Source organism: Giraffa tippelskirchi, chromosome 1 (genome assembly GCF_054371585.1).
Source record: "Giraffa tippelskirchi isolate mGirTip1 chromosome 1, T2T-mGirTip1v1.2.pri, whole genome shotgun sequence".
Lineage (NCBI taxonomy): Eukaryota > Metazoa > Chordata > Mammalia > Artiodactyla > Giraffidae > Giraffa > Giraffa tippelskirchi.
In genome coordinates this window covers 21,179,141-21,195,523 of record NC_137275.1, presented here as the reverse complement: position 1 = coordinate 21,195,523, position 16,383 = coordinate 21,179,141, and the positions used below count along the sequence as shown (strand labels likewise).

The following is a 16,383-nucleotide window of genomic DNA, read 5'->3' as shown; positions in this document are numbered from 1 at the left end:
AGTCTCCGTCTGTAGTTCATCAGGCACTCTGTCTATCAGATCTAGTCCCTTAAATCTATTTCTCACTTCCACTGTATAATCATAAGGGGTTTCCTTTAGGTCATACCTGAATGGTCTAGTGGTTTTCCCCACTTTCTTCAATTTAAGTCTGAATTTGGCAATAAGGAGTTCATGATCTGATCCACAGTCAGCTCCTGGTCTTGTTTATGCTGACTGTATAGAGCTCTCCATCTTTGGCTGCAAAGAATATAATCAGTCTGATTACGGTAATGGCCATCTGGTGATGTCCATGTGTAGAGTCTTCTTTTGTGTTGTTGGAAGAGAGTGTTTGCTATGACCAGTGCGTTCTCTTGGAAGAACTCTATTAGCCTTTGCCCTGCTTCATTCTGTATTCCAAGGCCAAATTTCCCTGTTACTCCAGGTGTTTTTTGACTTCCTGCTTTTGCATTCCAGTCCCCTACAATGAAAAGGACATCTTTTTTGGGTGTTAGTTCTAAAAGGTCTTGTAGGTCTTCATAGAACCGTTCAACTTCAGCTTCTTCGGTGTTACTGGTCAGGGCATAGACTTGGATTACTGTGATATTGAATGGTTTGCCTTGGAAAGGAACAGAGATCATTCTGTCATTTTTGAGATTGCATCCAAGTAATGCATTTTGGACTCTTTGGTTGACCATGATGGCTACTCCATTTCTTCCAAGGGATTCCTACCCACAGTAGTAGATATAATGGTCATCTGAGTTAAATTCACCCATTCCAGTCCCTCTTAGTTTGCTGATTCCTAGAATGTTGACATTCACTCTTGCCATCACCTGTTTGACCACTTCCAATTTGCCTTGATTGATGGACCTAACATTCCAGGTTCCTGTGCAATATTGGTCTTTACAGCATCGGACCTTGCTTCTGTCATCGGTCACATCCACATCTGGGTGTTGTTTTTGCTTTGGCTCCATCCCTTCCTTCTTCCTGAAGTTATTTCTCCACTGGTCCCCAGTAGCATATTGGGCACCTACCAACCTGGGGAGTTCATCTTTCAGTGTCCTATCTTTTTGCCTTTTCAAACTGTTCATCGGGTTCTCAAGGCAAGAAGACTGAAGTGGGTTGCCATTCCCTTCTCCAGTGGACCACATTTTGTCAGACCTCTCCACCATGACCCTTCCATCTTGGGTGGCCCCACATGGCATGGCTTAGTTTTATTGAGTTAAACAAGGCTGTGGTCAGTGTGATCAGATTGGCTAGTTGTCTGTGATTGTGGGTTCAGTCTGTCTGTCTGCTGATGCCCTCTCTCAGCGCCTACCGCCTTACTTGGGTTTCTCTTACCTTGGACATGGGGTATCTCCTCACTGCCGCTGCTCCTGACCTTGGATGTGGGGTAGCTCCTCCTGGCCACTGCTCCTGACCTTGGACGTGGGGTAGCTCCTCCCGGCTGCCGCTCCTGACCTTGGATGTGGGGTAGCTCCTCCCAGCCGCCCCTCCTGACCTTGGACGTGGGGTAGATCCTCGCTGCCCCTGTGCCGTGCAGCCGCCACTCCTGTGGCTCCTGCATTTTTGCAAAATGGCTGTCTGAGGGGGCCTTACAAATAGCTGTGAAAAGAAGAGAAGCGAAAAGCAAATGAGGAAAGGAAAGATATACCCATTTGAATGCAGAGTTCCAAAGAATAGCAAGGAGAGATAAGAAAGCTTTCCTAAGCCATCAATACAAAGAAATGGAGGAAAACAATAGAATGGGGAAGACTAGAGATCTCTTCAAGAAAATGAGAGATACCAAGGGAACATTCCATGCAAAGATGGGCTCAATAAAGGACAGAAATGGTAGGGACCTAACAAAAGCAGAAGATATTAAGAAGAGGTGGCAAGAATACACAGAAGGACTGTACAAAACAAGATCTTCATGACCCAGATAATCACGATGGTGTGATCACTTATCTAGAGCCAGACATCCTGGAATGTGAAGTCAAGTGGGCCTTAGGAAGCATCACTATGAACAAAGCTAGTGGAGGTGATGGAATTCCAGTTGAGCTATTTAAAATCCTCAAAGATGATGCTGTGAAAGTGCTGCACTCAATATGTCAGCAAATTTGGAAAACTCAGCAGTGGCCACAGGACTGGAAAAGGTCAGTTTTCATTCTAATCCCAAAGAAAGGCAATGCCAAAGAATGCTCAAACTACCACACAATTGCACGCATCTCACATGCTAGTAAAGTAATGCTCAAAATTCTCCGAGCCAGGCTTTAGCAATACACGAACCGTGAACTTCCAGATGTTCAAGCTGGTTTTAGAAAAGGCAGAGGAACGAGAGATCAAATTGCCAACATCCAATGGATCATCGAAAAAGCAAGAGAGTTCCAGAAAAACATCTATTTCTGCTTTATTGACTATGCCAAACCCTTTGACTGTGTGGATCACAATAAACTGTGGAAAATTCTGAAAGAGATGGGAATACCAGACCACCTGACCTGACTCCTGAGAAACCTGTATGCAGGTCAGGAAGCAACAGTTAGAACTGGACATGGAACAACAGACTTGTTCCAAATAGGAAAAGGAGTACGTCAAGGCTGTATATTGTCACCCTGCTTATTTAACTTATATACAGAGTCCATCATGAGAAACGCTGGGCTGGAAGAAACAAGCTGGAATCAAGATTGCAGGGAGAAATATCAATAACCTCAGATATGCAGATGACACCACCCTTATGGCAGAAAGTGAAGAAGAGCTAAAGAGCCTCTTGATGAAAGTGAAAGAGGAGAGTGAAAAAGTTGGCTTAAAGCTCAACATTCAGAAAACTAAGATCATGGCATCCGTTCCCATCACTTCATGGCAGATAGATGGGGAAACAGTGGAAACAGTGTCAGACTTTATTTTTCTGGGCTCCAAAATCACTGCTGATGGTGACTGCAGCCATGAAATTAAAAGATGCTTGCTCCTTGGAAGGAAAGTTATGATCAACCTAGACAGCATATTAAAAAGCGGAGACATTACTTTGTCACCAAAGGTCCATCTAGTCAAGGCTATGGTTTTTCCAGTGGTCATGTATGGATGCGAGAGTTGGACTATAAAGAAAGCTGAGCACTGAAGAATTGGTGGTGTTGGAGAAGACTCTTGAGAGTCCCTTGGACTGCAAGGAGATCCAACCAGTTTATCCTAAGGGAGATAAGTCCTGGGTGTTCATTGGAAGGACTAATGTTGAAGCTGAAACTCCAATACTTTGGCCACCTGATGCGAAGAGCTGGCTCATTTGAAAAGACCCTAATGTTGGGAAAGATTGAGGGTTGGAGGATAAGAGGACGACAGAGGATGAGATGGTTAGATGGCATCACCGACTCAATGGACATGAGTTTGGGTCAATTCTGGGAGTTGGTGATCAACAGGGAGGCCTGATGTGCTGCGGTTCATGGGGTCACAAGGAATCAGACACGACTGAGCGACTGAACTGAAACTGAAACTCTGCATATAAGTTATATAAGCAGAGTGACAGTATAAAGCCGTGACATACTGCTTTCCCAATTTTGATCTGGTCTAGTGTTCCGCTTTCAGTTCTAATTATTGCTTCTTGTCCTGTATACAGGTTTCTCAGGAGGCAGGTAATGTGGTCTGGTATTCCCATCTCTAAGAATACAACAAACTGATGTGTTATGATGAGTGTATACTGAAATTCAAGGTCTAGTGGAAGTCAACTCATCTGACATCTTGGACCCATTTGGTTCTAATAAGTTTATGTTATGTTCCCAGCCTATGTCGTTCTTTCAAAGGCTGTGCCCTGTCCCCTTCCCTTTTCATTCCTCCCTCAGAGATTTTACTTCTGTGTTCTTATGGGAACCAGAGAGAGGATACGCCATGTTTTAACTGAAAAGTAAAAATGGTTAAATCACACCCAGGACCCAAGAGGAGTAATTTTAAGAGAGACACAGGGATGTCAGTATATTCAGTACTCAGCTTATTTAATGAATCTTGAATGTTTGATTCCCAAAATATCAGAAGCATGGGTCCTGGGTGCATTCTGGCTGAGGCAGGGATCTAATGGAGAGAAAGGCAGACTTGGAACCAGCCGACTATCATTTCTGTGCTATCCCATTCACTAAAATGAGTCACAAGCCCAGTCTGGATTCAAAAAATGGAGAAAAAGACTCTGCCTCTTGTTGGAAGAAGGTGCAAAATTATATTGCAAAGGGCGTAGATGTAGGGAGAGACATGAAATATTGAGCCCATTTTTGCAATAATTTGAGCCATTTTTATAATCACAACTTAGCCTACATCCTGAGTTCTTCATTCACTATCCTCTTGCTCTCCTTTTAATATCGTTTTATATGTATGTGTGTTCCTAAAAAGTAGATTTTTCATTTTAATTGTTTTGACTTTATAAAAGATGCTATTGGTAAATGTATGCTTTTGGGATTTACTTTTTCACATAGTATCTTATTACTAAGAATAATTCATATTGTTGTGTTTTGCTATATTTTGTTTATTTTTTCTCTTCTGTATAACATTCTGTTGATAGTATCAGCACTGAGTCTTAAACTTCCTTGTTGATAGGGGTTTGGTTTACTTATGGGTCTTGCTATTGTGAACAGAGCTGCTATGAATGTATCTCCTAATGGATCTTTCTCCTGAGCAATATGCCATTTACCAGGATGCATCTGTTATAGAGTATGTGAATATTTAATTTTATTTCCAAAGTAGTTGAGCCAATTTGCCTTGCTACTACCAACTAATAGTATATCTTTTGGCTCTCCATCTCATCCAATACTTGTATGGTCAGAATTTATTTTTGTCATTAAAATATTTTTAAAATGACTTCTCATTGTAGTTTTGATTTGTGCTCCCTGATCACTAAAGAAATTGTATTGAAAATGCTTTTGTGAAATGGTACCTCATTGTGGTTTTGATTTGCATTTCTCAAACCACAATGAGGTACCATTTCACACCAGTCAGAATGGCTGCTATCCAAAAGTCTACAAGCAGTAAATGCTGGTGAGGGTGTGGAGAAAAGGGAACCCTCTTACACTGTTGGTGGGAATGCAAACTAGTACAGCCACTATGGAGAACAGTGTGGAGATTCCTTAAAAAACTGAGAATAGAACTGCCATATGACCCAGCAATCCCACTGCTGGGCATACACACCGAGGAAACCAGAATTGAAAGAGATGCGTGTACCCCAATGTTCATCGCAGCACTGTTTACAATAGCCAGGACATGGAAGCAACCTAGATGTCCATCAGCAGACAAATGGATAAGGAAGCTGTGGTACATATACACAATGGAATATTACTCAGCCATTAAAAAAAAATACATTTGAATCAGTTCTACTGAGATGGATGACACTGGAGCCCATTATACAGAGTGAAGTAAGCCAGAAAGAAAAACAACAATACAGTATACTAATGCATATATATGGAATTTGAAAGATGGTAACGATAACCCTATATGCGAGACAGAATAAGAGACACAGATGCATAGAACAGTCTTATGGACTCTGAGGGAGAAGGTGAGGATGGGACGTTCTGGGAGAATAGCATTGAAACATGTATATTATCATATGTGAAACAGAACACCATTCCATGTTCGATGCATGAGACAAGGGCTCAGGGCTGGGGCAATGGGATGACCCAGAGGGATGGGATGGGGAGGGAGGTGGGAGGGGGGTCCAGGAAGGGGAACGCATGTAAACCCATGGCTGATTCATGTCAATGTATGGCAAAAACTACTACAATATTGTAAAGTAATTAGCCCCCAACTAAAATAAATAAATTTATTAAAAGAAAAAAAAAAGAAAATGCTTTTGTATGTTTATTGGCCATATAGGTTTCTCTTCTGTGCTTTTCTTATTTTCTTGTAGGAATATTTTATTTATACTGGCTTCAGCTTTATATAATTCCAGTAGCTTCTTCTAGTTTGCAGTTTGTCTTCTCCTTTAGTTTAAGGTGTCTTGATAGAATCTGAAATTAACTTTGGTGTGAGGTTATGAAGGGTCATACAGTGGGTTATACATTTGCATTATTATACATAGAACAGAGATGCATATTGTTCCCTCTTCCATACATTCCTTAGATTGTGTTTTCTATTTGAGGGAATGGTTAAGAATGAGAAATACCCATAAGAGGCTCTGAAATTATGGGACAAATTGGGAAGAAAATTCCCTATTTAAAAAAAATTATTTCTAAGATGAAAGCATAGTCTTTCTTCTACTTTTTTCTTCAAATCATTGTAACATTTTTCTTTTTACATCTTTCAGTTTTAGCATTCCTAAGCAATAAAATGGACTTCTCTGGTGGCTCAGATGGTAAAGAATCCACTTGCAATTCAGGAGACCTGGGTTCGATCCCTGAGTCGGGAAGATCCCCTGGAGAAGGGAATGGCTACCCACTCCAGTATTTTTGCCTTGAGTATCCCATGGACAGAGGATCCTGGTGGGCTATAGTCCATTTGGTCGCTGAGTGAGACACAACTGAGTGACTAAACACACATACAAGCAATAAAATGGTCAAGTGATGGTTTAAAACATAAACAACTGATAAATATATGTGTTAGGGAACTATTCTAGCTTAACATGTTTGTGACATGAGAATTTGTACATAGTTTGGTATCTTGATGAAGATAAATAGAAAAAGAAAAAAAATTATGAGAAATTTAACTGGTTCCAAACATACTTATTTCTAATAGTTCAAAATAAAAAAAACCAGTTATTGGAAATTCTAATACCCTTAGAAATGTATCCCTTGGTAAATACATTCAAACATTTAAAGCAATACAGGGGTCAGAAAATGTTTAACGTGTATTATTAAGAAGTAGAGTTTAGATTAAAATTGTGAAACTCGAACCAGATTAAAAATGTGCGTTGAGTCACCATTTTCACAAATTCATTGACAAATTCATCTCTAACTTTTAACTTTTCAATTATTACATGTTTACAAGTTACTCCTGTAAAATCTGTCAGGTTATATCATCTTAAATTAGAAGAAAATGAATTTCTATGTACATGTGAAGAAAACAGATTTCTTAAATGTCATCAAGAGGTAAACTTTGATGGTTATTTCATGGATTGTATGAATTTTATTTTGTTTTCACAGCTTTTCTATTTTAGCTTTTATAGAAGGTAGAAAAATGTTCTGAAGCCATGTGCTTCTAAATTTGGTCCTTACTGACAGGGAGGAATTATTTGAAGCACCTGAAATCTGATCTGAGCCTTGGAGAAAGGTACCACAAGATGATAGCATACATGATTACAAAGCAAGGAGGATTAGCAAGAGCAATATATTTTTGGAAAAAAGGGCAAGCACACCCCTTGGAATGTTTTATCAAGAGAGGGATACAGAAGTGAAAAGTAATCCTTCTGCTTTATTTGGCATTATTGCTGTGTTCGATTTTGGTGTTTGCATTTGGCAAAGTATATGGAGACTCTGGAGAAGGTCCAGCGAAGATCAGCAAAAGTGATGTAAGGAATAGGGACCAGCTCCTACGAGAGGACTCAGTGGGATCAGGACTGTTTAACTTGGAGAAGGGAAGACTAAGGGGTGATTTAGCTGTCTTCAAGTATTTGAAAGGTTATTATATAGAAGATGCAGAACAGATGTTCTTTACTTCCACAGGAGAGCAAATAAAAGGAAATAGTTTTAAATTGTAGCAAGAGAAAAAGTTCAGTTGGTCATAAAGATGGACATAACTATGAAGAAGGGATTAAACACTGAAACAGGTAACCAAGGAATACAGGGAAATTCAGTCCTTAGAGATCTTTAAAACTAGGGATGGATAGCCATCTGCCTAGGAAGGTTTAAGTATCTTCCACCTCAGTGCAGCGAGTTACCCTGTTTCTCTTTTTGAAACTCTTCCAACTTTGAGATTCTGTGCTCGGTGTTTCTACTCTTGGAGTTACCTGAAAGACGGTCAGTTAGGAATATCTATCCATCCAAGGACAGAGGCTAGATCTCAGAAAAGGCAGAGATCAAAGGGCTGCGTGGTGTTCCCCTGAGAATCTCTGAGCTCCTCCTAACCCCACAGGTATTAGTGAGTGGATCAGAGAGGAGAAACCTGTTTCTCACCTGTTCATTTGCAGAACTATTTGTAGAAAGAACTGTATATGTTCTTTCTTCCTAGAACTTTCTCAGTATGCAGCGATAATGTAGGAAATTGTGCTAGCCACCGTGATATGGAAGGTCAGGCATTGTACTAAGTTGTCTCAATCATAGGGAAGTGGTATGTTTCTTCCTTCACAGATAAGGAAACTGAGACTTAAAAGAATTAGCTTGAGGTCCTTCAACAAGTTAGCAAGAAAAGTATTAATAGGATTCTTTTTAGGACTTCTTGTTTGTCTCATTGTTCTAAGGAGAGGTTATAATCATGTAGAAGTATTTTCCATTGATAATGGCAACTTCTGCTAATATTAAGAATAGAATATGGGTACAAAAGTAATAACCTTCATTAGGAGAATATAAGGAAATATATGTTGCATAAATGATGACCAAGACTTAGATTTGAAGTTGAATTTGGTGATGTGTTATGATGTGTGTCATAATTAAGTTGCTCCCCTTCACTAAAGCAGCACTATATGTAACCAAAGATGATTATTTCCTTTGGCCATTTGATCCACAATTTGACAACTGAGTAGTGGGCCCATGAATCATAAAGCCTTTACAATTCAAGTAAACTTTGAAGTTTGAGCATCTACATTTCCTAAAGACATGAGAGACATGGCATATTGCAAACTTCCACAACTAAGTTAAACACAAAATGATAATATAACTTAGAGTAAATTTAAATAAATAAAATAGTATGTGTTTGATGTTTGATTCACTGATTCTTCACTGTCCTCCATCAGTGCTTCATTTAATTTTATCACAGGCTAAAGTTTGTATAGACTTAATCTGACTTTTTGTATTTCTAGTAAAAAAAATACTTCTGGGAACATCCAAGTAGATATAAGCAATTAATATTCTAAATTAAAAATTAGCAGTGAACATACTACAGCATTTATCTTGCTTTTTAGAAAAATAATACCTTTCTCATTAATTTATTCAATTAAAAACTTTAAAGGTCCTACAGCTAGGTATAGGGAGCTCTTAATTTGTTAGGGTAGTAGGAGTATGAATTCTTTTTTTTTTTAATTAGTTTATTTATCTATTTGTTAACTTTACAATATTGTATTTGTTTTGCCATACATTGACATGAATCCACCATGGGCGTACATGTTTTCCCCCTCCAGAACCCCCCTCCCACCTCCCTTCCCATCCCATCCCTCTGGGTCATCCTGGTGCACCAGCCCCGAGCGCCCTGTATCATGCATCGAACCTGGGCTGAATTCTTCTACCCTGTTTTGTTACTGTTCCGTTTCTGTGATTCTTGGGAAGCTTATCAGCCAAATAATGTTAAGAGCACTTGAATGTTATTTTCTGGAATAAAATTTCTCTTTGCCTAATTTCTCTCTTATATTCTGTAATTTAGACTTCTTTTACTTCACGGTAAAGAGAAAGAAACAGGTAACATTTATTGACCACTCAGGGCTTCCCAGGTGGCTCAGTGGTAAAGAGTCTGCCTGCTAACGTAGGAGATGTGGGTTCCATCCCTTTATCAGGTAAGATCCCCTGGAGAAGGAAATGGCAACCCACTCCAGTATTCTTGCCTGGAGAATTTCATGGACAGAGGAGCCTGGCGGGCTGCAGTCTGTGGGGATGCAAAAGAGTCGATCATGACTTAGCAACTAAACAAGAAAAATTGAGCTTTCATTGTCAGTGCCACTGAAGGTATCATCTATGGTGTTGTCAATGCAGAGGTTTCTTTCTGTATGACAAGTGTTCCTCTGAATGCTCTGCCGGTATTATCTCGTCAAATCCTTATACTAATCCGGTTGAGTGGGGCTTTGATTAAGCTCCTTTCATGGAATGAGGAACTGAGTGTGTACTATGTAGACCACAGTCACAGAGAGGTTAACTAATGACCCTTGTCACTCAGCTAGAAAATGGAGGAGTAAGGATTCAGGCTCAGGCAATCACGTGACCACACTTTTGACTTCATACCTTGCTGCCTGTTCTTTTGAAGATGGTTTGCCTGTGTAAAATCTCATAATTGTAATTTCACATGTCCCAAGTTTTCTGTACTTTATTTCTAATTAATAGCCTGAATCAACCTAGAGTTCTTCTTCTTCTTATTTTTTGCTTATTAAACACTAATCATAAAACCTTTACAATTCAAATAAATATTTGTTTATTCTAAGCTGTGATTTAAAGGGAAATATTTTGTATGACACATTTTAGGGTAAAAGTTAAGCATGAAAAAACTCCTTTTGTTTTGTTAAGGAACTTACAGTTCAGAGAGGAGATTAACACGTAAATTCAGCTAGAAATATTTCTTGAAGCAGAATGTGCTAACTGGTATAAGAGAAGTATAAACAACATATTCCAGAAGCACAGAGGAGGGAGAGTTTCATTCTCATGAGGCAAGTGTAGAGCCATGGAGCTTGCCATGGGGTGAGAGAGCTAAAGGGTCTGTGTTAAATAGGATAACAACAAGACATGTTGGCATAGTCAATGTGCAAGGCAGGGAAGAGGGACCTTCTTTCTAGCGGCTTATGCCCACTGAGGATATGGGGGGATGCAGCACCATGTAGATTATCTCTCAATTATTTGCTGGATTATAAATATCAGGAAACTGTACCTTGACACCCACACACACACCTACCCACCCATCTGGCTACTCACTTTTAAAAATCAAATTTCTGGTTAAAGTAGTCTCAGTTAATTGGGATGGTGATTGTTTTCCTTAATAGGTATGCATTTTTTAAACCTCAAGAAGATTTAAAACAGAGTGTAAAAGCGTTTAAGACTCAAAATTAAAGAGCATTGATATCTATATGTTAAGGAAGAGTCTTCATAATTAGTATTATATTTGCTTAAAATGAGCAGATCTCGGGCTTTTAAAATGATATCCTAGTAGCTTCAAGTTAAAATGTGTAATTGAGTAAGTTGTTTCAGCTTGTTGTTTCTTATATAAAAGTTTCTAAATTTATGTGTTGTATTTGGACACTTAAGGGCTTCTCTGATAACTCAGTTGGTAAAGAATCCGCCTGCAATGCAGGAGATCCCCGTTCGATTCCTGGGCCAGGAAGATCTGCTGGAGAAGGGATAGGCTACCCACCCCAGTACTCTTGGGCTTCCTTTGTGGCTCAGATGGTAAAGAATCCACCTGCTATGTGGGAGACCTGGGTTTGATCCCTGGGTTGGGAAGATCCTCTGGAGAACGGAAAGGTTACTCACTCCAGTATTCTGGCCTGGAGAATTCCATGGACTGTATATGTCCATGGGGTTACAAAGAGTCAGACACGACTGAGCCACTTTCACTTTCAGGATATTTAAGAAAACTTAAGATTTCCCTTTTTATGTGTTTAATTTACTAAATATATAAAAAATACTTGAGCATTTTAGAAAGTTTTTTCTTAATAAGACAAAGTATTTAAAAAGGAAATTGAATATATTGAGTTTATGATGTACTTTAGTATGTTTGAAGGTATTTAGTTTTATAAATAGATCCAAATGTCAATCAAAAACTACTTAAACAGACCCTTAGAAGTTTCTCAGCTTATCACTAAGATTTATTAGCGGAGTTTAAAAGGCTGAAAAGATGGTGGTTTGTATCCCAAAGCTGCCTGTGTGATGACATCAATAATAGCGGAACAAGTCTGATTGGAATGGGTTTAAGAGAGAATGGGAGGAGTGGAATTGGAGAGCAAGACCCAGACATTGGTGTCATTACTTAGGTGTTGACTGTGGTGCTGGCTGCAGCTTTGAGGTCTCACCCTTAGATGATTGTGCACGCAGCAGACTTCCCGAGAAGAGACCAGGGGTGGGGGAAGATAACAAGGCTATGCGGGAATGAATTCACCTACAATGCCTCCCAGGATGGGATTCAGGAGCTGGAGATACAGCCATACTGGCAGGTGCTCACACCTACAAAGGTAGCTGATTTCCTTTAGCAAAACCCTATTTGAAACATGCAGATTTCTGAGGCTGAAACTCACTCGACAAGAGTGAAAGAAAAGGAAGAAGACTCTGGAAGGGGCCAAGAAACTGGAGGAACAGTGGAGAGTAGATGCCTTAGAATTCTGTATGAAAAGGACAGAAGCCTGTTTGGTGTCTCGGTCTCATAAGGCCAGAGCCTAGGAACTGTGAAGTCAGGAATGAAGCTTACTCTTCCTGTCTCTCCAGTGTCTCATGGTTCCTCACTTCTGCTTTTGTGTGTCTGTCTGTGTCATTCTTTTCAGTCTTTAGCTACAAACCTGCTCCACTATTACTCTGGGTTTATGCCTTAAAGTGACAGATGCAGCCTTAGATGTCTCTCCATTCAAGCCATCAGAAACTCAGAAAAGTCGTGAGTCACAGCTGCCATAATTGTGATTGACCCAGATCCAGTTACTTCTGGCTGAGAGAGCAAAATCTAGTGTTCATTGCCCTCTTAAGAAGCATTCGAATCTTTGAAAGGGAGACTCAGTTGTTGTCTTGGATATTGAAGAGTATGCAGGAAATGGGTGGGCAGTTCTGGTGCAATGGGATATGGCTGGGAAATGCAGCTAGGGAAGAATATTATTCCAAATCTAATTTTTAAATAGAAACCAGTTCAAAACTTTATCCTTAATAATCAAAGGATTTTTACATAGTCCTGAAGTAGTTTTTCATCAAGTTTAAGGAAGAAAATGAAACACAGTAATTAGGTTGGTGGTTTTCAAAGGTTTTTGCTTTTCCTTCAGCAGAATCTTTTTACCACTGAAATCTCATGTGCAACACCAAAAGACAGAACAGATATGGGTGGAGTGCTGTGGCAGAAGTATTGTCAAGGGGCATGGAACCCTCCCTGCCCCATTCTTTAAAAGATACATGTTATATCCTAATAGGTCCCATCTTCTATTTCTAGTCCCCTTTCTACCCCTAACATCCACGTGAAACTATCCTTGGGGTACCTTAGAGGAACTGCATCTTTCTTGGCATGTTTATTTTGATTATACATACTCTTCATTTGCGGTGAGGTATCTGTTAAGGTCTTAGGTCCATTTTAAAAATCAGGTTGTTTGTTTTCTTGTTTAGTTTTAAGAGTTCTCTGTATATTTTGTAAAGCTGTCCTTTATCAGATGTGTCTTTTGGAAATACTGAAAGTCATGACTTGCCTTCTCATTTCTCTCTCTGTTGGCTTTTTTGAAAAATATTCTTTTCTTGGAAAACTGCTGAAAGCATGCACAAATTATCATTAGTATAAATGCTGGAAAGGTAGTTGATACCCATATTTCCAGGGTTACTAAAAAGTTATGTCCAGTCAAGTTCAGTTGCTCAGTTGTGTCCAGCTCTTTGTGACCCTGTGGACTGCAACACACCAAACTTCCCTGTCCATCACTAACTCCTGGAGCTTACTCAAACTCATGTCCATCAAGTCAGTGATGCCATCCAACCTTCTCATCCTCTGTTGTCCCCTTCTCCTCCCGCTTTCAATCTTTTCCAGCATCAGGATCTTTTCTAATGAGTGAGTTCTTTGCATCAGGTGGCCAAAGTATTGGAGTTTCAGCTTCAGCATCAGTCCTTCCAATGGACATTCAGGACTGATTTCCTTTAGAATGGACTGGTTGGATATCCTTGCAGTCCAAGGGACTCTCAAGAGTCTTTTCCAACACCAAGTTTCAAAGCATCAATTCTTCAGTGCTCAGCCTTCTTTATGGTGCAACTCTCACATCCCTACATGACTACTGGGAAAATCACAGCCTTGACTATTTGGAGCTTTGTTGGCAAAATAATGTCTTGACTTCTTAATACACTTTCTAGGTTTGCCATAGCTTTTCTTCCAAGGAGCAAGCGTCTTTTAATTTCATGGCTTCAGTCACCATCCTCAGTGATTCTGGAAACCATGAAAATAAAGTCTCTCACTGTTTCCATTGTTTCCCCATCTATTTGCCATGAAGTGTTGGGAAAAAATGCCATGATCTTCATTTTTGAATACTGAGTTTTAAGCCAACTTTTTCACTGTCCTCTTTCACCTTCATCAAGAGGCTCTTTAGTTCCTCTTTGCTTTCTGCCATAAGTGTGGTGTCATCTGCATACCTGAGTTTATTGATACTTCTGGCAATCTTGATTCCAGCTTGTGGTTCATCCAACCCAGCATTTCACATGATTTACTCTGCATAGAAGTTAAGTAAGCAGGGTGACAGTATACAACCTCGATGTACTCCTTTCCCAAATTGGAACCAGTCTGTTGTTCCATGTCCAGTTCTGAGTGTTGATTCTTGACCTGGATACAGGTTTCTCAGGAGGCAGGAAATGTGGTCTGGTATTCCCATCTCTTTAAGAATTTTCCACAGTTTGTTGTGATCTACATCGTCATAGGTTTTAGCGTAGTCAGTGAAACAGAAGCAGATGTTTTTCATGAATTCTCTTGCTTTTTTTTATGATCCAACAGATGTTGGCAATTTGATATTTCATATTTACTTTATAAGTATTATTCATATTTATATCATACTTACTTTCACTAAAATATGCTGCTCTTTGTGGCTCACATAGGGTTTGCACTGATTGCTTCTTTGCCTTTTCACAGCCCTTTGTTTTTTCATTTGTTGAAAAACTATATATTGGGGCTGCTTCCTGCTAGGCACTTGTTCTTCTAAGATGACCTCTTTCTTAATTTCCTCATATACTGTACAGTCCTATCTGTTATTCAAAACCCAGCTGAAACACTTCATGAAGCCTTTTGTGATACACCTTGATAGCCCAATTCTCCTTTTCTTCTGGGAGCTCATTACCTATTGTCATATTATCTGTATTTTTCTCATGTCACATTTTCTCAAGTCACATTCAAGTTTATGATCATGACTTATGGAAATTTGTAGTGCTTCTGTTTGATTATAATCTCCTTGAGGACATAGACTATGTTTCAGTGCCTCTGCTTCCCTCATAATCCCTTGCACTGTACTTTGTAGATCGTCATAGGCATTTGTGGAATAAATAACCAAAATTATATTTTAAACTAGTTTGAATTCAAATTGATTTCCACCTTGAGAAATTAGGAGGCCAGTATATCTACTTTATGACATTTTGTGGTCTTGGTACAGCACCTTTCTAAATAATTTGCAATTACTGATTACTTACATTCCCATGAATTTTTATTTCCCTCTGTTGTGATTCTCTTACTTAAAATGTTTAGATAAGAAAGATAACTAGGGGAAATAATTTAAGACTGAATCAAGTTTTAAACCTTGGTTCCCCAGACTCATTGGAGAGGGCATTCCATGAATTAACTTTATATATTTTTGATTTAATTTTTGTATGTATGTATGTATTTTTTTAAGAATGGACTTTCAAGGGCCGTGGAACTCCATCATATTCTGTGCAGATCTTGCAGTGGGTGAGTCAGTGGTTTTTATCCAATGCTCAAAGACACCTTTTACACAAAAATAAACAAAACAACAAAGAACCCCACTGTTCTCATTGTTCTTCTTTATCCTCTAACTTTATCCTGGCATTTCAAAGAGTGTCATTGTATGTGAAAGTCTTTTGAGGAACTAAATCCTATATATGAATTAATTTTAGAGACTATTGTTGTCAGCAAGAGCCCATACCATAAAAATAGTCACTTGATATAATTCTATAAGAGACCGTTCATCAGTAAGACGTAGAGAAGTGAATGTCAAAGTTGTTTTCTTCCCCCTTCTTAATGAGATAAAATACAGCGATATGAATTTAACGGTCCCAGAGGCTGTTGTACAATGATGAAAGAACAGGTGATTTTTTCCATAAATAGTAAAAGAGTGAAAGAATGATTCCTTGCTTGAAGCTGGCCAAGGCTTAAGGAAACAGAGAATGTGGTGATTCTGGGATGTCACTCTCAGTCCACTAAATTTGGGCTCGTAAGTACCCACCATAATTCAGTGCCCTATAAAGTTGTTGATATTTCAGATCTGATGGAAAACAGTCCTCTGTAGCTGAGGAAATAAATAGTTTTCCTCTTTACTAATCTGAAAGCATTGGTTTTTCCAGTGCTACCCAAATTAAGAAGAGAATGTTCAGCTTAGCCCTCCACTTCATGGTAATGAACTTCATTTCTAACTGCATCTCCTGGGACTTTCTTATGCAGAATCCAGGTTTCTTACAAATGAGGTTACTTGCAGGGCCTTGCACTTTCTCAGCTTTTTATTCTTCCCTCATCCTGTTTTTTTTTTTTTTTGTTGTTGTTTGTTTGTTTTTTCTTAAATGGAATTAACTAACTCAATTATTTATTCAACCATTTTTTATTGAGTAAGTTCCCTGTACCAGGACTGAGCACCAGGGATTCAATGATAAGGTATAGTCTTTAGGCAGTCAACCCTGCCCTGGCCATGTGAGTAATTAAATAGGATAAAGTATTGCTCGGTAGTCCAGGAAGATCCCCTGG

At 39.2% G+C, this 16,383-nt stretch overlaps 1 protein-coding gene across 5 annotated transcripts in view; it reads left to right on the top strand.

The window, feature by feature from the left end:
* Positions 1-16,383, top strand: part of CFAP299 (cilia and flagella associated protein 299) — a 638,853-nt gene that overhangs the window by 38,070 nt on the left and 584,400 nt on the right. The gene's annotated exons all lie outside the window — the stretch shown is intronic.